Source organism: Carettochelys insculpta, chromosome 1 (genome assembly GCF_033958435.1).
Source record: "Carettochelys insculpta isolate YL-2023 chromosome 1, ASM3395843v1, whole genome shotgun sequence".
NCBI classification, from domain to species: Eukaryota; Metazoa; Chordata; order Testudines; family Carettochelyidae; genus Carettochelys; species Carettochelys insculpta.
The window spans coordinates 246,325,848-246,348,603 of NC_134137.1; the positions used below are offsets into that span (position 1 = coordinate 246,325,848).

The window sequence follows — 22,756 nt, forward strand, 5'->3', positions numbered from 1 at the left end:
CAAGGGCGCGCAAGGGGCGGCACGCATTGGCGCATGCGCGATCCAATAGAAACTGCTGGAAGAATTCTGATCTGCGGCACCGGGCGAACCTGACACCTATTGTGGAGCACCCACAGGGACCACTCGAAGAACCACCAAATGTTCAAAAGAAGTGGCAGTGAAAGCTGGAATAAACTATGAACAAAAATTCAACTGCCACTTGCTCAGTTTTGTCACAGAAAATGCTGCAAATGTGGCAAAGATGAGAAGATACTTAGAAGAAGAAAGGGAAGTATGCTCCTTGATAACATACGGCTGCAGAGTCCACTTTAAGCATCGTTTAAGGCAAAGATTTAAGTACACCTTCTCCAGGAATAAGCGAACATGCTGAAGTCACAAAATACTGCCGTAACAACTGTTTTGCTTCAGCTTCACTGAAGAGAGCAGGAAGAGAGCAAGAAGAGCCAAACTAATTCTCCCACAAAATGTTGAATGAAATTCTGTGGTTTATTGTTTTAACAATTTATTAAGAATTGCCCTATTTTCAGAAAACTCTGTGGAAGAAACCTGTGATTAAATAAGTGGAAGTATCTCATATAAAATATCTAACGTTGGATTAAAGAGGAATGTACAAGATATAATCAATATACTGAAGCCTATTATCTATAGCCTTAAACCAACTTCAGAGAATTGCTGGTGCTATAAAAATTTGGAAGGCACTTCAAGAGACATTGATAAAAGAACGCCTCACTAGAAAGGTAAAGCTGTGAGCAATAATTAAGTGTATCAAACACTAACTCCACCTCATTTTCTTGTGAACATTCTTAACCCAGATATAAAGGCAGATGCCTAACTCCTAGAGATGCTGCTGGGTCCGGGCATGGGCATCTCAAAGCCACTCCTTTTTTATACCAGTCATCCATTTCAGGGCTGGAGTGAACCATTTAATCAGTATACGTTTCCTGATAATGCACTGAGCAAAGTCACTCCCCTGAATTGGTGGCAATCATGAGCAAGGTACCTTAATTTATATCAATCCACCCTGTTTAGGACACATATTTGACCCACTCATAGAGCACTGATGCATATTTCACAGTTACAAAAAATGCTACAGCTTTCATTTCACAAGTCCTCTCTCTGACTATATTTGCTACTCTGAAGCCCATTCAAGTTCTTCATTTATTTGGCAACCAGCTCTTTGTGAAAAGACTACATCTGGAATTATTACTTCAGCTCAATTCAGAAAAGCACTGAGGCATACGATCAAGTGATTTCCAATATAATGATAATTTAAAGTGCATGCTTAAGTGTTTTCCTATATCTGAAGCTTTGTTCTCTTCACTAATTACACTTAAGGTATTTTCCACATAAGCTTTCTTATATTCTTGGCAAGTTTACATCCTTTGTCTTAACATTTGTTCTTTCAATCCAACAAAAGCAGAAAGCACTATTAACTTTCTGGCATAATTACTTACTTGTGTAGTTTCATCTGGTTCCATTCTACAAACTTGTCAAGAACTGACACCTACAGACTTGGCAAGAATGCTAAACACAGTACCAAATAAGATGGACCACTGTTCTGTTCTGGAGATATGCCTAGACCAGATCTTCAGATTCAAACACTCACAACACTGCAAGTTCACATTTAGATCTGAACTTTGAAGCTCAAGCTCAGTTTCATTTTATTTTACAGAGAAAATCCTGGGGGCTAGGGTATTATAAGGAAAAAAACAACAAGAAGCCCTGTGGCACCTTATAGACTGACAGATATCTTGGAGCATAAGCTTTCCTGGGCAAAGACCCGCTTGAAAAAAGGAATTCCAAGCAGGCCATTGTTATCTTGTTGAATTTGAGCCAATACACAGTCTACACATATCCTAAGACATTAGACCTTCCTATTGTGCAATACGTTGTTTACACTTCTAAAAGCAAATATAACATGCATAGTCTGACAGTCAAAAGACTGAAATGAAACTTCTATTTCTTGTACAGATTTATGAGGCATACGAACATTGTATTTTGAGGTTTTCATTTAAAAAGGCTGCGAAAGTCTAGAGAGGAAATATTATTATAAGAATCATTTTAAGTGGAAAAGGGGTAGGGAGCTAGCAAACATACACATTTAAAACCAAGATCAACTAAACTCCAAATACCAGCTTTAGCCTAACAAAAAGCACACACCTGTATATTAAAACAGCAGAAATTCTTCTAGAAATGTACAAAACCCAACACACATGCAAAAATACTGCATAGGATCATGCAAAAATAATTAGAGGCTGTACTGTGAGAGGATAATGGAGTGCAAGAATGGCCATGCTGGGTCAGGCTAATGGATCATCTAACCCAATTTTAATTGATAGGAGGGTAAACAGACTGTGATTAGAACATAATGAAAGGCCAATTTTTGCATTTTAAAAAATTATCGTGGAAAATAAAACCAAAGAAGAGCTAGAAAAAATTATTACACAGAATCTTCATTCGAATTCTGTCTTTTGTTTCCTTGGTCATTTGTAATATAGTCCATTGCCTTTCAATCACAAAATTAAAATGGATTGAACAGCTTGCAGTTATTTCAACTAAGGCACTCCAAAAACTGATATCATAATTTGTTTAATTTCACAGATGGTAAAAATGAATAATAAACTAAGCACAAGTTACTTTAAAGATTACTTTTGTTTTCATAAAGGAACTAAACCTTTTCCTAGAAAGGGAAGAGATTTTAAAAAACTACCAAGTTTTGATTTGCTTTAAGTCCAACATGCACATGAATTTGATTTGCAACCACTTAGGGAACAGAGAAGCGTTCCTACTGAATTAAGGAGTTGCCCCCCCATTTCTGCTCTTTTTGATTCTCCCCTAGAATTTTATGATTTTTAAATATTAAACAAAGATTCTGATGTGCAGCTGCAGGCTACAGGAACGCACTTGGAGTTTGAATTTAAACTGTTCCAAGTGCTTTCCAAGCTCCACCATGTTACTCCAGACTAACATGCCAGCTGAAACCACTGCTTTCTGATCTTAAAGTAGTTATTTTAGAATACACAGGTTGCCACATTAAGGCTACATGTACACTAGCCCCAAACTTCGAAATGGCCATGCAAATGGCCATTTCAAAGTGAACTAATGAAGCGCTGAAATGCATATTCAGAGCTTCATTAGCATGCAGGCAGCCGCAGCACTTCGAAATTGACGCGCCTCGCTGCCGTGCGGCTCGTCCTGACGGGGCTCCTCTTCGAAAGGACCCCGCCTACTTCGAAGTCCCCTTATTCCCATGAGCAGATGGGAATAAGGGGACTTTGAAGTAGGAGGGGTCCTTTCGAAAAGGAGCCCAGTTGGGACGAGCCGCAGGGCGGCGAGGCGCGTCAATTTCGAAGTGCCACCAGAGGCGTAGGGCTGGCCTCCGGGACAGACTCCGTCTCCAGGGCTTGCTGAGGCTTGTCGCCCGAGGTGTCAAGGGTGGCTGGGGGGAGGTGGTGTACCGGGGGCCCAGGATTTCCCTGAGCTCCCTGTGAAAGGGGCAAGCGGCAGGGGCGGACCCAGATCGGCTGGCCATGTCCTGGGCCCGGGCGTAACCCTGCCGCAGCTCCTTTACTTTACTCCTGACATGGTCAGGAGTGCGGGCAGGGTGACGTGGGCAGCCAGGCCCTTGGCCAGCCAAGCGAAAGAAAGGTTACTCACCGTAGTAACGGTGGTTCTTCGAGATGTGTCCCCGTGGGTGCTCCACATTAGGTGTCGGGCTCGCCCGGCGCCGCAGATCGGATCCTCCAAGCAGTCTCTGCCGGACCGCGCACGCGCCGGCGCGCGCCGCTCCCCCGCGCGCTCCCGGCCACGTGCGCGATCCGGTCCCCGCCAGTTCCTTGACCAACCGCCTCGGATGCTCCTGCAAAACACTAAACAGAGATCCGGAGCGGGGAGGATGGGCGGGTAGTGGAGCACCCACGGGGACACATCTCGAAGAACCACCGTTACTACGGTGAGTAACCTTTCTTTCTTCTTCGAGTGTCCCCGTGGGTGCTCCACATTAGGTGACTACCCAGCAGTAACCCAAGATAGGAGGTGGCTAATCGGATTATGTGCAGCTTGTCCCCGAGAGGACCGCTGCCGAGAGACGGGTATCCTCTTGGAATACCCTGTGAAGGGCGTAATGTTTGGCGAAGGTGTCACAGGATGACCAGGTCGCCACTCTGCAAATGTCTTTTAGCGCAACGCCCTTGAAAAAAAGACTGTTGATGCTGCCACCGCCCTAGTGGAATGAGCCCTGGGCGTGGCCAGTAAAGGAGTCTTTTTGAGTTTGTAGCACATTTTTATGCAAGATACGATGTGCTTAGAGATTCTCTGCGAAGAGAGACATTCTCCTTTTGATTTGGGAGCGATAGAGACTAGGAGCCTATCCGTTCTCCGGAAGGACTTGGTCCTGTCCATATAGAAAGCTAGCGCCTGCTCACGTCCAGGAGGTGTAGGCGCACCTCTTTGTTAGAGTTATGAGGCTTTGGATAAACAAGGGTAAACAATAGGTTCGTTAGTATGAAACTCAGAAAGAAACTTTAGGAACAAAGGCTGGATGCAGCCGTATGGTTACCGCCTCCTTGGAAAAACAGCGCAGGGCGGCGTTGCCATAACTGCCTCAAGCTCGCTCACCCTGCGAGCTGACGTGATTGCGAGAAGAAAGGTCGTCTTCATCATAAGGAGGCGGAGGGAAACCGTGGCCAAAGGCTCAAACGGTGGTCCCCTTTTCGCATTAAGCACCAGGTCCGAGTTCCACAGAGGTGGAAGCGGTTTCTGAGGGGGGTATAGGCTTACCAGCCCTTTGAAGAACCTGGTAACCATGGGATGGGCGAACACCGTGTGCCCTTCCTCTTCGTGTCTGAACACCAAAATGGCGGCCAGGTGGACCTGAAACGAGGATAGCGAGAGTCCTTCTCTCTTGAGGTCCAGTAAATACTCTAATATCACAGCCATAGGCACCGAAAGGGGGCTAGCTGTTTGGTAGAACACCATGCCGTAAAGCGAGTCCATTTCTGCTTGAAGGTCTTCCTGGTGGAAGTCCTGCTGCTACTTTCTAGGACTTGCTGCACTTCCTCCGTACATGTGCTCTCTAGGGAGCTGAGCCATGGATTAACCACGTTTGTAGTCGCAGGCTTTGGGGGTGCGGATGCACTATGGACCCCTGGGCTTGCGTGAGCAGATCCCGCGCCACCGGAGGGGACCTCGGTGGCCGGTCCGACATGCGCAGGAATAGGGGGAACCATTGCTGTCGATCCCACGTTGGGACTATCGGGATCATTCAGGTTCCTTCCCTCCTGGCTTTGTGCAACACTTTGTGGATGAGCACTGTGGGAGGGAAAGCGTAAAGCAGGGGGCCCCTCCATGAGATCGCAAAGGCATCCCTCAGGGACCCCCGTCCCAGTCCTGCCCTGGAGCAGAATCGTGGGCACTTCTTGTTGTGCTGAGTAGCAAACAGGGTCTATCTGGGGAAAAACCCCATGCGTGGAAAAATCGGTTGCAGCAGATCGGGACGGATCTGCCACTCGTGCGTGAGTGCGAAACGCCTGCTCAGCTGGTCTGCCTTCACATTGCGAGCGCCTGGTAAGTACGAGGCTTTCAAGGTTACATTGTTGGCGATGCAGCAGTTCCACAACCGGACTGCTTCTACACATAAGGCACGGGACCGAGCTCCTCCTTGCCGATTTATATAAAACATGGTGGAGGTATCGTCTGTACTGATCCCGACTACCTTGCCTTTCAGTTGGTCTCGAAAGTGTCTGCAGGCGTTGAACACTGCTTTGAGCTCCAGTATATTTGTGTGCAGTGACTGCTCCATAGAGGACCACAGCCCTTGCGTCACCTCTTCGCCCATGTGTGCTCCCCACCCTATGAGGGGGGCATCTGTAGTAAGAAAAACCAATACGTGTGGTTGGTGGAAGGGTACCCTTGTTAGCAGGTTCTCTGGGTTTACCCACCATTGCAGGGATTTGCGCACCTCCGTTGTGGGCGACGCCATCCTGTGAACAGTGTGTGCTGCCGGTTTGTATACGCTCGCCAGCCAATGCTGCATGCTGCGCATGTGTAACCTGGCGTTCTGTTCTACGAAACGTTGCTGCTGCCATGTGGCCCAGCGGCTGTAAGCACGTCAGAACCGGCACCATAGGGCTGAAGGTGAAGCCTTGCGCGAGGGAGCCGATGGCCCGAAAGCGAGTCTCTGGTAGATACGCCCTCGCTGTAATAGAATTTATGCGTGCCCCTACGAACTCTATGTCCTGTGTGGGGTCTGTCTTTGATCTTGTCAGATTGATAAGCAGGCCGAGCGAAGAGAACGTGCCTGCTGTGACACATATTATGCGTAGTACCTCCTCCTTTGAGGCCCCTTTGAGTAGGCAGTCATTCAGATACTGGAATATAAATACCCCCTGTCTGTGCAGGTAGGCTGACACCACTGCCAAGGTCTTGGTGAAGACTCTGGGGGCTGAGGAGAGCCCAAACGGTAGGACCTGGTAAGTCGAGGGCTGCGAACCAATCTCCATCGTCTAGTGCCGTAAGGATGGAGGCATTTGTGATCATCCGAAAACGTTGCTTGCGCAGGTACCGGTGAGGCCTCGAAAATCTAAGATGGACCTCCCCGTGAGGAAGTACCTCGAGTAGAACCCTCTCCCTTGCAGTTGCTCCGGCACTCTTTCCACTGCCCCTACGAGCATGAGATGGTCTACCTCCTGCTTGAGCCTCGCTACATGGGAGGTCTCCTGGAGGTGGGGCCCCGGGTGGAGGTCATGGCGGTGGGAGCAACTGGGAGGGGATGGCGTACCCCGTGGCTATGATCTCCAGCACCCATGTGTCTGTGGTGATCCTTTGCCACTGGTTATAAAATGGTCGGATGATGGCCTTGAGCACTGGTTTCGTGCCCTCTGGAAGCGAGTCCATGAGGGAGGTCAACCTAATGTGGTTGTTGAAATTATGGTTCGCTAGATGCGCTGCGTAATTTGCCATTGGCAACAGTAGCGTGGAGGAGGAGTAGACCTTTCTGCCCAACAGCTCTAGCTTTTTGGCATGTTTGTTTATTCCCCCACGTTGCGACGACTCCGCCACCAAAGAATTTGGTTGTGGGTGGCTGAACAGGAACTCCATGCCCTTCGTGGGCACGAAGTATTTTTTTTTTTTTTTTTTCGCTCTTTTGTGGACAGGCGGAATAGTCGCAGGAGTCTGCCATATCATAGTGGCAGGCTCCAAGATTGCGTCATCAGCAGTATTGCTATTTTGGAGGAGGCCGGAGGTCTCAGATTTTTGAGGAGCTTATGGTGTTGCTCTTGCACCTTTGCTGTCTGGAAGCCTTGCGAGAAGGCCACCCTCGTAAAACAGCTCTTGGAACTGTTTGAGATCGTCCGGAGGATGGACGCCCCCCGGGGCCGTAGCCTCATCCGGGGAGGAAAGCGAGGAACCGCTGGGGTACGTCTTTCTGGACCCTTCCGGTTCCTGCTGATGATGGTACACCCTCTCACTAGAGGTGTGCGAGGAAAAATCTCGGGGTTCCATAACCAGTCCCCCCTGAGATGCTTAAGTCTCTGTCCCCGGTCACAATTGCCCTTGGGGGTACGAGATCGTTCGTAGGGATCTTTCCCTAGTAGATTGCCGATGGTGTCTATGCCCTGCGTGGTAAGGGCGACCACGGCAGTATAAGCACTGGTCTTGGGAAGGTGACCTAGACCACTCCCTTGGTGCATACCCTTTGCGTCTGGGGGAGGGAGACCGTCGAGACCCTGGAGAGAGCGACTTTGCCTAATAGTCCAGCGGTTCAAATCCCAGGAAGGGTGGAGGTGGTCCCAGCCAGGGTGAGGCTGGTTGCAGAAATGGAGAAGGGGGCTCCGGGTAGGCCAAGGAGGGGGGACCCCTGCCTTCTAGTTGGAGTCTGCAACATAGCGGAGGGCTGTGAGAAAGCAACTACACAGCCCTGTGCGGAGAGGGGCTGCAATGCCTCCTCTTGTGTGCAGTCTTCCCCCTCCCTTGAGGAGGTAACTCCGCCCCTGACATACAGGGGATCCCGGCCCCGTCCGCACCGAGCTCGGCACACTCGAAGTCGGTGCCGCATGTGCGGTGTCCTTCGGTGCCGGCAGGCTGCGTGCCTGCGCGCTCTGCACCGCCGGTTTTCCGGGGGTCGGTGGTACCGGCGCTTGTTTAGCCGCCGCCCTGCCTGCGGTGCGGGGCGGCTGGCTGATTATCGAAGGGTGAGCCGCTTGCACGTGGCTCTCCGTGCCGCCGCCGATCAGCTGTTGCTGCGGCTGGGGGCTGCTTGCTCCTCCCGTCCCGCTCGTTGTTGCTGCCGGCAGGGATCGGGCTGGGGGGCATACAGGGCATTCCGGCGTCCGCACCGAGCTCGGCACGCTCAAGGGCGGTGCCGCACGTGTGGTGTCCTCCAGTGCCGGCAGGCTACGTGCCTGCGCGCTCTGCACCGCCGGTTCCCCAGGGGTCGGTGCCGCTGCCTGCGGTGCCGCTGGTACCAGCGCTTGTTTAGCCGCCGCCCTGCCTGCGGTGCGGGGCGGCTGGCTGATTATCGGAGGCTGAGCTGCTTCCACGTGGCTCTCCGTGCCGCCGCCGATCAGCTGTTGCTGCGGCTGGGGGCTGCTCGCTCCTCCCGTCCCGCTCGCTGTTGCTGCCGGCAGGGATCGGGCTGGGGAGCATACAGGGGATTCCGGCCCCGTCCGCACCGAGCTCGGCACGCTCGAGGGCGATGCCGCATGTGCGGTGTCCTCCGGTGCCGGCAGGCTGCGTGCCTGCGCGCTCTGCACCGCCGGTTCCCCGGGGGTCGGTGCCGCTGCCTGCGGTGCCGCCAGTACCGGCGTTTGCTTAGCCGCCGCCCTGCCTGCGGTGCGGGGCGGCTGGCTGAGTATTGGAGGCTGAGCCGCTTCCACGTGGCTCTCCGTGCCGCCGCCGATCAGCTGTTGCTGCGGCTGGGGGCTGCTTGCTCCTCCCGTCCCGCTCGCTGTTGCTGCCGGCAGGGATCGGGCTGGAGATACTTTCCTCCGTTTCTGCGCTGATGGAGTGAGGGAGGCAGCTTTCCTTTTAAGGGCCCCGGAGGGTCCCTCCTGCTGCGGCCGCTCCGGCGCTTCTGGCTGGAGGGCCTTGTCAAGAAGCAGCATTCTTTTTTTTTTTTTTTTTTTTTTTTTAAAGCCTGAAGAGGACATTGTTGGTGAGTCTTTGTGTTTTTAAGTGGGTACTTAGCACCTTCTTTGTGCCGTTTTCCCCGTCCGATGGCCTGCCTTAGCAGGAGGGCTGATAGCCCTAGCTCCTGGCCTCCGGCGCTTGTTACTGGGACTGGCTGAGCTGTCCCTCTCCTAGCTTGTTCGTTGTTGTTTTTTTTTTTTTTTTTTTACAAAATAACAACCGGCAAGCTTATAGTAGCCTAAGTGCCTGAAAAAACTTTAAGAAAAAAACAGATAAAGCCATTGAATACACTACTTGGCCTTAGCCTAGTTGGATTCCGTCTGCAGCCGACGGCGGTTAAGAGGAACTGGCGGGGACCGGATCGCGCACGTGGCCGGGAGCGCGCGGGGGAGCGGCACGCGCCGGCGCGTGCGCGGTCCGGCAGAGACTGCTTGGAGGATCCGATCTGCGGCGCCGGGCGAGCCCGACACCTAATGTGGAGCACCCACGGGGACACTCGAAGAAGAACGCATCCACGTTCCGCCTCTTGCTCCCCATTACCTGGAGCACCTACTCCTTGCCCCAGAGCCCCAGCAGGTCCCAGATCTCGGCCTCTGTCCAGGAGGGGCCCCGCTGCCTCTTCCCCCACTGGCTGGCAGGCTGGGAGCCCTGGGTCCCTTTGGGGTGGGGTGTCCTGTGGGCGCTTGGGGGGGCTGGCTGGCTGCCATGGGTGCAGGGTGGTGGGTTGGGGCTCTCGGAGGACGTGCAGGCTGGGCACGTGTGTGTGCTGCTGCCTGCACGCGCTCTCAACTTCCAGCACAGGAACTCAGGGGGCGGGGAGCATTAAGGGGCTGCTGCATGCGGCGACCATAGAGCTCAGGGGCTGGAGAGAGCGTCTCTCAACCCCTCGGCTGAGGGCTGCCATGGAGGACCCCGCGATTTCGATGTTGTGGGACGCGGATCATCTACATGTGCCCTACTTCGACGTTCAACGTCGAAGTAGGGCGCTATTCCCATCTCCTGATGAGGATAGCAACTTCGACGTCTCGCCGCCTTACGTCAATTTCAACTTCAAAATAGCGCTCGGCACGTGTAGACATGGCGGGCGCTATTTCGAAGTTGGCACGGCTACTTCGAAATAGCCAGCTAGTGTAGACGCGGCTGAGGAGGGGCCGTTTTTCAAGCAAATTAAGTAGAATATGTCCTATCCTGGGAGTAGCAAAAGGTAGGGAATTATCCTTGTAATGCATGAGAGTTGAGATCTCTGTTAAGGCTTAGATCCAATGTGTCAAATTTGCAAGTGTCAATGAGTTCCACTGAGGCTTTGAGTGTAGGGAAGATGGGGTGCACGAACAATAAAAGAAAACCTCTCTTGCAATGAGGCACAAAGTATATCGTATTGCTTAAAGGAAAAGCTCAGACTCCAATCCAGGCACCCCATGTTCAGGTGCTAGGTATAACAGTGGGGGAGAATGCATTGTCTTCATGGACAATTTTCTGGCAGATCTGCTAAAGCTGCATATAAAAGATGACCCCTTTTATTAATTATCATATAATGATGTGTAACAAGGCAGGTGGTACAGGTTAATGGAGGAACATTTAAAATGACCCTGATATTTTCAAAGTATTTATTAAGTTCTCTATTTGTGTTTCTAAATTTCTATTTCAAAGGATTGTCAGCTCTTTCACACTTCGATAATTTAGTTTCAGGGACTTCATGCAGAGCTTTGATGCCCTGGTATTTTCCTCCCACACTTGTTACTTACCAGCTCCCTGTTCTTGGGGTACCAGGACACAGTATCCAGCCTGTCTGCCTCATGCACGACCAGTCCCCTCCCAGCCTCTGTTTGAACCAAAGCCAATCAGAAGAAAGACTTACGAAAAGCAATGAAAAGGCAGGGGAACAAGGCACACTTACACCCTTCTGGTCAAGGGTGACTGGATTAAGGAAACTCTGGCTGCATCTACACTACAAGATAAATTCTAATTTAAGGTAGTTAGCTCGTTATTACCACGTGACTGTCTTCACTTTAAATACCATTAGCTTGATTTTGGGAGCACTAATATCAAGATTACAAGATTGCCATTACCTCATGGGTATAGCGTCGAGCTTGAATTCAGAAGTTGGATTAAAGGCCAGTGTGGAATCGCCACGTCTTAAAATCTAATTTATTAGCCTCCAGAGGTGTCCCATACGTAACCCACAATGCCCCTCAGTGCTCTGCTCTGGCCTCTGCTCCCCAGGTGCGCCAGAATTAGGAAAGAGGAAGACCGTGACTCTCAAAGTGGTAGCAGCAAGCCTGTGGCTATGGGCTCATGTTTGTATGAGAGCCTGAGAAATGTCTTTCTTTCTTTGCTATTAGCGCTGTGAGCACATCTACCCATTACAAATAGCCCCTGCAGGGAGTTCGTGATTCTGTCTCTACACTTGTTTTTTTTTTCCTGCACTGCCTGGCACCAGATGCTGCCCCACCACACCACCTGGTCACAAGGCTATTGTGGAGGTTGCGCTTGCATAAGGTGCCAAGAAACTTCTTCTCGGTGGTGTACAGTAGTGTGTGAACCCCTCTCCTTCCCCCACAGGTGTCATGCAGTCATGTCTTGCCTTTGCGCAGCCACATTACCTGGGTAGCCCACAACGCAATAAAAGGATGTGCCTACTGTTTGGTGCTGCCAGGCAGCACCATGTTCTAGCTTGCATGTGTTAAGGGCTCTAAGGCTGGGAAAGATATTTGGGGACTTGCAGCCACCATTGGGGCAGGAAGAAGTCTTCCCCTACGACTAAGATACTTGGGGGCTTGCTGCTGCTGGGCAAAGTCTCTTCCATAAGCTAAGATAGTCGGGGGGGGACCACTTCAACTGTCCCCCCATAGCATGGGACCCCAGTGGCTAAGATACCTGGGGGGACTATTTCTACTACTTCAACATTCTAACTGGCTATGCAGCCGCTGACCACAGCACACTCCCCCACAACCCCCAAGAAAGAAAGCTTACTCACCGTAGTAACGGTGGTTCTTCGAGATGTGTCCCCGTGGGTGCCCCACATTAGGTGTCGGGCTCGCCCGGCGCCGCAGATCGGATCTTCCAAGCAGTTTCTGCCGGACCGCGCATGCGCCGGTGCGCGCCGCTCCCTTACGTGCTCCCGGCCACGTGCGCAATCCGGTCCCCACCAGTTCCTTGACCAACCACCTCGGATGCTCCTGCAAAACACTAAACAGAGATCCGGAGCGGGGAGGATGGGCGGGTAGTGGAGCACCCACGGGGACACATCTCGAAGAACCACCGTTACTACGGTGAGTAACCTTTCTTTCTTCTTCGAGTGTCCCCGTGGGTGCTCCACATTAGGTGACTACCCAGCAGTAACCCAAGATAGGAGGTGGCTAATCGGATTATGTGCAGCTTGTCCCCGAGAGGACCGCTGTCGAGAGACGGGTATCCTCTTGGAATACCCTGTGAAGGGCGTAATGTTTGGCGAAGGTGTCATAGGATGACCAGGTCGCCGCTCTGCAAATGTTTTTTAGCGCAACGCCCTTGAAAAAGGCTGTTGATGCCGCCACCGCCCTAGTGGAATGAGCCCTGGGCGTGGCCAGTAAAGGAGTCTTTTTGAGTTCGTAGCACATTTTTATGCAAGATACGATGTGCTTCGAGATTCTCTGCGAAGAGAGACAGACATTCTCCTTTTGATTTGGGAGCGATAGAGACTAGGAGTCTATCCGTTTTCCGGAAGGACTTGGTCCTGTCTATATAGAAAGCTAGCACCCTCCTCACGTCCAGGAGGTGTAGGCGCGCCTCTTTGTTAGAGTTATGAAGCTTTGGATAAAATGAGGGTAAAACGATAGGTTCGTTAATATGAAACTCAGAAGAAACTTTAGGAACAAAGGCTGGATGCAGCCGTATGGTTACCGCCTCCTTGGAAAAACAGCGCAGGGTGGCGTTGCCATAACTGCCGCAAGCTCGCTCACCCTGCGAGCTAACGTGATTGCAAGAAGAAAGGTCATCTTTATCGTAAGGAGGCGGAGGGAAACCATGGCCAAAGGCTCGAACGGTGGTCCCGTTTTCGCATTAAAGCACCAGGTCCAAGTTCCACAAAGGTGGAAGTGGTTTCCGATGGGGGTATAGGTTTACCAGCCCTTTGAGGAACCTGGTAACCATGGGATGGGCGAACACCGTGTGCCCTTCCTCTTCGTGTCTGAACGCCGAAATGGCAGCAAGGTGGACCTTTAACGAAGATAGTGAGAGTGCTCCTCTCTTGAGGTCCAGTAAATACTCTAATATCACAGGTATAGGCACCGAAAGGGGGGCTAGCTGTTTGGTAGAACACCATGCCATGAAGCGAGTCCATTTCTGCTTGTAGGTCTTCCTGGTGGAAGTCCTCCTGCTACTTTCTAGGACTTGCTGCACTTCCTCCGTACATGTGCTCTCTAGGGAGCTGAGCCATGGATTAACCACGCATGTAGTCGCAGGCCTTGGGGGTGCAGATGCACTATGGACCCCTGGGCTTGCGTGAGCAGATCCGGCACCACCGGAAGGGGCATCGGTGGCCGGTCCGACATGCGCAGGAGTAGAGGGAACCATTGCTATCGATCCCACGTTGGGACTATCAGGATCATTCAGGCTCCTTCCCTCCTGGCTTTCTGAAACACTTTGCGGATGAGCACTGTGGGAGGGAAAGCGTAAAGCAGGGGGCCCCTCCAGGAGATCGCGAATGCGTCCCCCAGGGACCGCCGTCCCAGTCCTGCCCTGGAGCAGAATCGTGGGCACTTCTTGTTGTGTTGAGTAGCAAACAGGTCTATCTGGGGAAAAACCCCATGCATGAAAAATCGGTCGCAGCAGATCGGGACAGATCTGCCACTCGTGCGTGAGTGCGAAACGCCTGCTAAGCTGGTCTGCCTTCACATTCTGAGCACCTGGTAAGTACGAGGCTTTCAAGGTTATATTGTTGGCGATGCAGCAGTTCCACAACCGGACTGCTTCCGCACATAAAGCACGGGACCGAGCTCCTCCTTGCCGATTTATATAAAACATGGTGGAGGTATTGTCTGTACTGATCCCGACTACTTTGCCTTGTATATGGTCTCAAAACTGTCTGCAGGCGTTGAACACTGCTCTGAGCTCCAGTGTATTTATGTGCAGTGACTGCTCCGTGGAGGACCACAGCCCTTGCGTCACCTCTTCGCCCATGTGTGCTCCCCACCCTATGAGGGAGGCATCTGTAGTAAGAAAAACCGATATATGTGGTTGGTGGAAGGGTACCCCTGTTAGCAGGTTCTTGGGGTTTACCCACCATTGCAGGGATTTGCGCACCTCTGTTGTGGGTGACGCCACCCTGTGAACGGTGTGTGCTGCCGGTTTGTATACGCTTGCCAGCCAGTGCTGCACGCTGCGCATGTGTAACCTGCCTTTGTGTACTACGAACGTCGCTGCTGCCATGTGGCCCAGCAGCTGTAAGCACAACAGAACCGGCACCGTAGGGCTGAAGGTGATGACTTGCACGAGGGAGCCGATGGCCTGAAAGCAAGTCTCTGGTAGATACACTCTCGCTGTAATAGAATTTATGCGTGCCCCTATGAACTCTATGTCCTGTGTGGGGTCTATCTTTGATTTTGTCAGATTGATAACCAGGCCGAGCGAAGAGAACGTGCCTGCTGTGACACGTATCATGCGTAGTACCTCCTCCTTCGAGGCCCCTTTCAGTAGGCAGTCATCCAGATACTGGAATATAAATACCCCCTGTCTGTGCAGGTACGCTGACACCACTGCCAAGGTCTTGGTGAAGACTCTGGGGGCCGAGGAGAGGCCAAACGGTAGGACCTTGTATTGAAAATGTTCTTTGCCTACCGTGAAAACCAGAGGCGTCTTGTAAGTCGAGGGCTGCGAACCAATCTCCATCGTCTAGTGCCGTAAGGATGGAGGCGATTGTGATCATCCGAAAGCGTTGCTTGCGCAGGTACCGGTTGAGGCCTCGAAAATCTAAGATGGACCTCCAGCCTCCTGTCTTTTTCCCCGTGAGGAAGTACCTCGAGTAGAACCCTCTCTTTTGCAGTTGCTCCGGCACTCTTTCCACTGCCCCTATGAGCATGAGATGGTCTACCTCCTGCTTGAGCCTCGCTACGTGGGAGGGCTCCTGGAGGTGGGGCCTGGGTGGAGGTCGTGGCGGTGGGAGCGACTGGAAGGGGATGGCGTACCCCGTGGCTATGATCTCCAGCACCCATTTGTCTGTGGTGATCCTTTGCCACTGGTTATTGAATGGTCGGAGGCGATGGTGGAATAACCGCTTCGGATGACCTTGTGCGATGGTAGTGATGGCGCAACCCTGGATCTGTGTGTCAAACTTGTGGCCTTTGGCCCTGCCCCGAGGACGCACGGCTCTGTTGGGAACGTCTCCTGGGAGTTCTGTACTGCTGGTGCTGCTGATGTCGCCCTTGCTCGTAACCCCTGTGGTACTGGGGACGCTGTTGCTGGTACTGGTACCGTCTTTGTTGAGGGTAGTACCTTTTCTTTCTGTATGGAGGGGTGTAAATCCCCAGGGTCCTAAGTGTGGCTCTTGAATCTTTACTGGAATGAAGGACCGAGTCAGTTAATTCAGCAAACAGCTTCTGCGAGTCGAAGGGAAGATCGACTATCTTTGTCTGCAGGCCCTCGGTATACCCGGAGTCTGGAGCCAGGACTCCCTTCGCATCACCACTGCCGTAGCTGTGGAGTGTACTGCTGTGTCCGCAACATCCAGGGCGATCTGAACTCCCGTCCTCGAGGCCGCGTAGCCTTCTTGCATGATGGCCTTGAGCACTGGTTTCTTGCCCTCTGGAAGCGAGTCCATGAGGGAGGTTAACCTAGTGTGGTTGTCGAAATTATGGTTCGCTAGATGCGCTGCGTAATTTGCCATTCGCAACAGTAGAGTGGAGGAGGAGTAGACCTTTCTGCCGAACAGCTCTAGCTTCTTGGCATCTTTGTCTGTTCCCCTGTGTTGCGACAACTCCATCACCAAGGAATTTGGTTGTGGGTGACTTAACAGGAACTCCATGCCCTTTGTCGGCACGAAGTATTTTTTTTTTTTTTTTTAATCCGCTCTCTTGTGGACAGGCGGAATAGTCGCAGGAGTCTGCCATATCATAGTGGTGGACTCCAAGATTGCGTCATCAAGCGGTATTGCTATTTTGGAGGAGGCCGGAGGTTCTCAGATTTTTGAGGAACTTATGTTGTTTCTCTTGCACCTTTGCTGTCTGGATGCCTTGCGTGAAGGCTACCCTCGTAAAACAGCTCTTGGAACAGTTTGAGATCGTCCGGAGGATGGACATCCCCCAGGGCCGTAGCCTCGTCCGGGGAGGAGAGCGAGGAACCACTAGGGTACGCCTCTCTGGACCCTTCCGGTTCCTGTTGGTGATGGTACATCCGCTCGCTGGAAGCTTGCAAGGGAAAAATCTCGGGGTTCCATAACCAGTTCCCCCTGAGATACTTGAGTCTCTGTCCCCGTTCGCGATTGCCCTCGGGGATACGGGACCATCTGTGGGGATCTTTCCCTGGTAGACTGCCGGTGGTGTCTATGCCCCGCATGATAGGGGCGACCATGGCAGCATGGGCACTGCTCTTGGGAAGGTGACCTAGACCACTCCCTTGGTGCATACCCTCTGCGTCCGGGGGACCGAGATCGTCGAGAGACCTGGGACACTGGAGAGAGCGATTTGTGATAGTACTCCAGCGGCTCAAACCCCAGGAAGGGTGAAGGTGGTCCCAGTCAGGGCGAGGCTGGTTGTAAAAATGGAGATGGGGGCTCCGGGTAGGCTAGGGGGGACCCCTGCCTCCTAGTCGGAGTCTGCAGCATGAGCGGAGGGCTGAGAGAAAGCAACTCTGCAGCCCTGTCTGAAGAGGGGCTGCGGTGCCTTGTTTTGTGTGCAGCCTTCCCCCTCCCTTGAGGGAGTAGCTCCGCCCCCTGACGTGTAGGGGACCTCGTCCCCGTCCGCACCGTGCTCGGCACGCTTATGGGCGTTGCCGCACGGGCGGTGTCCTTCCGTGCCTGCAGGCTGTGTGCCTGCGCGCTCTGCACCGCCGGTTCCCCGGGGTCGGTGCCACTGCTTGCGGTGCCGCCGGTACCGGCGCTTGTTTAGCCGCCGCCCTGCATGCGGTGTGGGGCGGCTGTTTGATTAGCGGAGGCTGAGCCGCCTCCACGTGGCTCTCCGTGCCGCCGCCGATCAGCTGGGGCTGTGCGCTCCTCCCGTCCCGCTCGCTGTTGCTGCTGGCAGGGATCGGGCTGGGGAGATTTTCCTCCGTTTTTGCACTGATGGGGTGAGGGAGGCGGCTTTCCCTTTTATGGGCCCCAGAGGGTCCCTCCTGCTGCGGCCGCTCCGGCACATCTGGCTGGAGGGCCTTGTCAAAGAGCAGCATTTCAAGCCGCATCTCCTTTTCCTTCCTTGCTCTGGCTGTTAATTTTGCACAGAAGGAGCATTTCTGCGTGACATGGGACTCCCCCAGGCACCTTATGCAGTGACTGTGCCCATCAGACGCTGGCATTGCCTCTTGGCAAGACTCACATTCCTTGAATCCTGAATAGGACATTGTTGGTGAGTCTTTCAGTTGTTAATGGGGTACTTAGCACCTTCTCTGTGCTGTTTTCCCCCTCTCCAATAGCCTGCCGCGGCAGGAGGGCTAATGGCCCTAGGCTCCTGGCCTCCGGTGCTCCGCTTGTTACTAGGACTGGACTGAATGCCGTCCCGCTTGTTGTTGTTTTTGTTTTTTTTTTTTTTTTTTTAAAATAACAACTGGCTAACTTAACAGTAGCCTAAGAACTTGAAAACTTTAAAGAAAAACAGTTAAAACCATTGAATACGCTAACTTGGCCGTAGCCTAGTCGGATTCCATCTGCAGCCGACGGCGGTTAAGAGGAACTGGCGGGGACCGGATCGCGCACGTGGCCAGGAGCGCGCAAGGGAGCGGCGTGCACCGGTGCATGCGCGGTCCGGCAGAAACTGCTTGGAAGATCCGATCTGCGGCGCCAGGCGAGCCCGACACCTAATGTGGAGCACCCACGGGGACACTCGAAGAAGAACTGAGGACTAAGTTGGTAAAGAATTTTGGGATTCATTGGGGGAAAAGTGGGAAATACTATTAATTGTTTTATTCTGTTAAAAATAACAGGCTTTACAGTTGAGGTGCAAAATATCAAGGTTACTCAAAAGCTCAAATTTATGCTTTACTGCTGAGGTGCGAGTTGAAATAGTGCCAAAATAAATAAAAGGAAAACACATTCTCAAGGGGCAGTATCAAAATAAATATTTTAAATAGATTTTAACTACCACTAATAAAACACTCGAAGTTCTTAAAAACAGAATACCTTTGAAAGATCACATCATTAATTTTAAACAAAATCTGTGTTTAAGAATGTACAGCATTATTAGTGACAAGTAAGCGCATCTTTAAAATGTTTATCTTGATAGCTACCCTTATAGGGTTCTTTTCCGTTTCATTTTCAAAGGTATGAAGCACCTGCAGCTTCCCTGTACTTCGACATTTAAAATAAGGTGATAAATTTATATTTTCGCCACTTACACCTATAAGCCGCGCCTACCCTAGCCAGCTATTTCAAAATAGCCGTGTCAACTTCGAAATAGCGCCCGCTGCATCTACACGTGCCAAGCGCTATTTCGAAGTTGAAATCGACATAAGACAGCAAGACCTCGAAGTCGCTATCCTCATCAGGAGATGCAACGTCGAAGTAGGGCACGTGTAGACAATCCACGTCCCGCAACATCGAAATAGCGGGGTCCTCCATGGCGGCCATCAGCCAAGGGGTTGAGAGACGCTGTCTTCAGCCCCTGAGCTCTATGGTCGCCGCGTGCAGCAGCCCCTTAAAGCTCCCCGCTCGCTGAGTTCCTGTGCAGGAAGCTGAGAGTGCGTGCAGGCAGCAGCGCACACACGTGCCCAGCCTGCACGTCCTCTGAGAGCCCCAACCCACCACCCTGCACCCATGGCAGCCAGCCAGCCCCCCAAGCACCCACAGGGCACCCCCCCACCCAAAGGGACCCAGGGCTCCCAGCCTGCCAGCCAGTGGGGGAAGAGGCAGCAGGGCCCCTCCTGGACGGAGGCCGAGATCCGGGACCTGCTGGGGCTCTGGGGCAAGGAGTAGGTGCTCCAGGTAATGGGGAGCAAGAGGCAGAACGTGGATGCATTCGCTCGGCTGGCCAAGGGCCTGGCTGCCCGGGGTCACCCTGCCCGCACTCCTGACCATGTCAGGAGTAAGGTAAAGGAGATCCGGCAGGGTTACGCCCGAGCCCAGGACACGGCCAGCTGATCTGGGGCCGCCCCCCGCCGCTTGCCCCTTTCACAGGGAGCTCAGGGAAACCCCGGCCACCCTTGACACCTCAGGCGATGAGCCCCAGCAGGCCCTGGAGACGGAGTCTGCCCCGGGGGCCAGCCCTATGCCCCAGGGGCCCCCCCAGGAGCCCACCCCTGGAATGCCGGAGGAGGAGGAGGGGGCCTCCAGCGACAGGGGACTCCAAATTGACCTCCCCTCCCATAGCTCCAGCAGGGCGTCCGCCCGATGGGTGTCCCCCGACCGTGGGAGCGGACCGTCAGGTATGTAAAACACCCTGGTGCACACCCCCGGGGTTAAGGGGCGGGGACAAGAGACATGACCAGGGTACTCCACACACCCAGATGACCATGGCCCCAAGGACAGCAGTGGCATGTCCCTCAGAAGAGTCCATCAGCTCCTGCCTCCCAGCAGGACAGTGCCATGCCCCATCCCTGGGGATGGGGTGAGTGAAACCTAGGGTCCCCCGTGGGGGGGCGGGGTTGGACTCCCATCATCATCAGCAGCAGCATCTCTGGGGGACGGGGATGGGGAACCAGCAGCAGAGGGGTGGGGGCACAAGGGCCATGGGTCAGGGCCCAGACTAACGGCTGTCTCCACTCTTCTTCCCCCCTCTGTTCCGCAGCTGCGCCATCGGAGGGCCCAGAGAGCACCGGCACAGCATCTGTGGTCCTGGACAGCCCACTGGGGCCATCACAGCAGGCCAGCCCCTCGGCAGAGCACGGAGCAGCCCCAGGACAAGCCCGACAGCGGCGGAGCCATCCGTGGGCGTCCACGGATCCCCAGCTGCTCGCCGCCCTCCAGCGTCAGCTGGAGGTATCCGAGCGGCGCCTGCAGGTGGAGGAGCGGCGGCTCCATCTCCAGGAGCGAGCGCTGGCCTGGCACCAGGAGGCTTGGGGGGCCTTCATGCACACGTTCCAGGACATCACGCTGCACTTGGCCCCCCCTGCCGCTCCGCCTGCCGTCCCTCCACCATCAGCCATCCTGGGGCCTGCCGCCGAGGGGGACCATGGGCCTCCGGACACCGCCCGGCCCTCTCTGCCGGTTCTCTCGGCCCCCACCCAGCCTGGACGGGGCTTCCGACGCAGACGTGGGTCGCACACCCCCACACCAGGCGCTGGACAATAGGTGGTGCGGGGCTGAGGACGTTGCCCACCAAGACCCCCCTCCTTTGGGAATATTCCCCCCATCTTTGTAAACAGTTTTTGTTCTACCCCCGTTTCGTAGCTGCCTCCCCATGTACATAGTTCCCCTCTTCTTCTTTTAATAACAAGGTTGCACTGTTTTGTTTCAAACAAAATTTCCATTTATTTCAAAGAAAACTGTGCTCTCGGGTGCTCTGTGGTGTGGGCGTGGGGGCAGGGAGTGTTGTGGAGGATGGGGGGCTGCAGTCCGTGGCTTACCAGCAGCTGGCCCTGCCAGCGTTCACCCCGCAGCCTGCTCAAAATGGGCCCACAGGGCCTCCTGGACCCGGATCCCCTCAGGGTCGACCTGGAGACTGGGGGCAGCGGGTGGCTGGACGTCGGCCCTGCCAACCTCCACAGCCCAGCCCTGGAAGAAGGCCTCTCCCTTGCTCTCCACCAGGTCGTGGAGTGCACTGCACGTGCCCACAACCTGGGGGATGTTGGTGAGCCCTGCATCCAGGCGGGTGAGAAGACACCTCCAGCGCCCTTTGAGGCGGCCGAAAGTGCACTCGACCACCTGGCGCGTATGGTTCAAGCGTGTGTTGAACCGCTCCTGGCTGGCTGTGACATGGCCCGTGTAGAGGTGCATGAGCCAGGGCCGGAGGGGGTACGCCGCGTCTGCGACGAGGCAGAGGGGCATGCTGGTGTCCCCCAGAGGGATCTCCCGCTGGGGGATGTAGGTCCCCGCCTCCAGTCGGCAGCACAGGCCCAAATTTCTGAACACCGGGGCGTCATGGGTGCTGCCAGGCCAGCCAACATAAATGTCCAAGAAGCGGCCCCGGCTGTCCACCAAGGCGTGAAGGACCATGGTATGATATCCCTTCCTATTCAGGAAGGGTCCTCCGCTGTGCTCTGGGGCACGGATGAGGACATGGGTCCCATCTAGTGCCCCAAAGCAATTTGGGAAGCCCAGGCTGGCAAACCTCGCGATGGCAGCATCCGGGTCCCCAAGCTGCACGAGCCTGTGGAGGAGCAGGGCATTGATTGCATGGACGACCTGCAAGGGAAGGACATGAGAGAGCACCGATGAGGGGTGTGCAGGGTGTGTCTGGCCCTCCCCCCAGGGCTCCCCCCCCCCGGGTCCTCTTACCTCCATAAGGACAGCCCTGACAGTGGCCTTGCCCACGCCAAACTGCTGCCCTACGGCTCGGTAGCTGTCTGGAGTGGGCAGCTTCCAGACAGCAATGCCGACCCATTTCTCTACTATCAGGGCACGTCGCATGGGGGTGTCCTGGTGCCGTAAGGCAGGGGTGAGCCACTGGCAGAGCTCCAGGAATGTCTGCTGGCTCATCCAGAAGTTCTAGAGTCAGCGGTCATTGTCCCACTCACCGAGCACCAGCCATTCCCACCAGGCTGTGCTTGTGGGGTATCTCCACAGCTGGCGGCGTGTGCGGCGGGGGGTGGGGGGGTGGAGCTGGGAGGGCAGCAAGGTCTGGGGCTGCTTCTTCATCTCCTGGGGGCAGCTCATCTTCCTCAAATAAAAGATGGTCAGCTGCCTCCTGCACGGCACTGAGCAGGGCAGCCACTGGTCCTCCAGGGGTGGGTGTGTGGGCCTCTGGTGGTGGCAGCGGCTGCTGCTCCTGCTGGGGGTCCATGCTGCTTCCACAGGGTGCGTGCTTGTGGCTCTGCAGACCGCGTGCTTTGCAGGCTGAGTGTGTCTGGGAGGGGCCCTTTAAGGGAGTGGCTTGCTGTTGCCCCAGAAGTGCTAGTCCACCCTGTGACACTGTCTGCAGTTGTTCCTGGCACTCTTATTTCGATTTGGGCCACTTTGGTGCGTAGACGGTCCCCTGCAGCGCCTATTTCGATGTAGTGCTAGCCAACGTCAACGGCACCAGCCCTGGAGGATGTGTAGACGCTATTCGTCGAAATAGCTTATTTCGATTTCACTACATCAAAATAAGCTATTTCGATGTAGCATCCCAGTGTAGACATAGCTATAGTTTACATTTTGCACTTCACTCATTTTAGACAGTAATATTTTTGCTTGCTCACTTTTTTTATGGGCTGGCAGAATGATCACATGTCTGGCTTCTGAACTCACAGAAAATGAAAAACAAAAGTCACTGATTATAAACACATATATCTATTCATTTAGGATTTGTAACTTTTTTTAAAATAAAACCAAATCTGAATTTATGGCCAATAGGCTTGAACTAGCAAA

The 22,756-nt window shown here is 53.7% G+C and overlaps 1 protein-coding gene across 3 annotated transcripts in view; it reads right to left on the bottom strand.

Annotated features, from left to right (window-relative positions):
• ARHGAP8 (Rho GTPase activating protein 8) overlaps positions 1-22,756 on the bottom strand; it is a 218,876-nt gene that overhangs the window by 155,279 nt on the left and 40,841 nt on the right. The window lies entirely within an intron of this gene.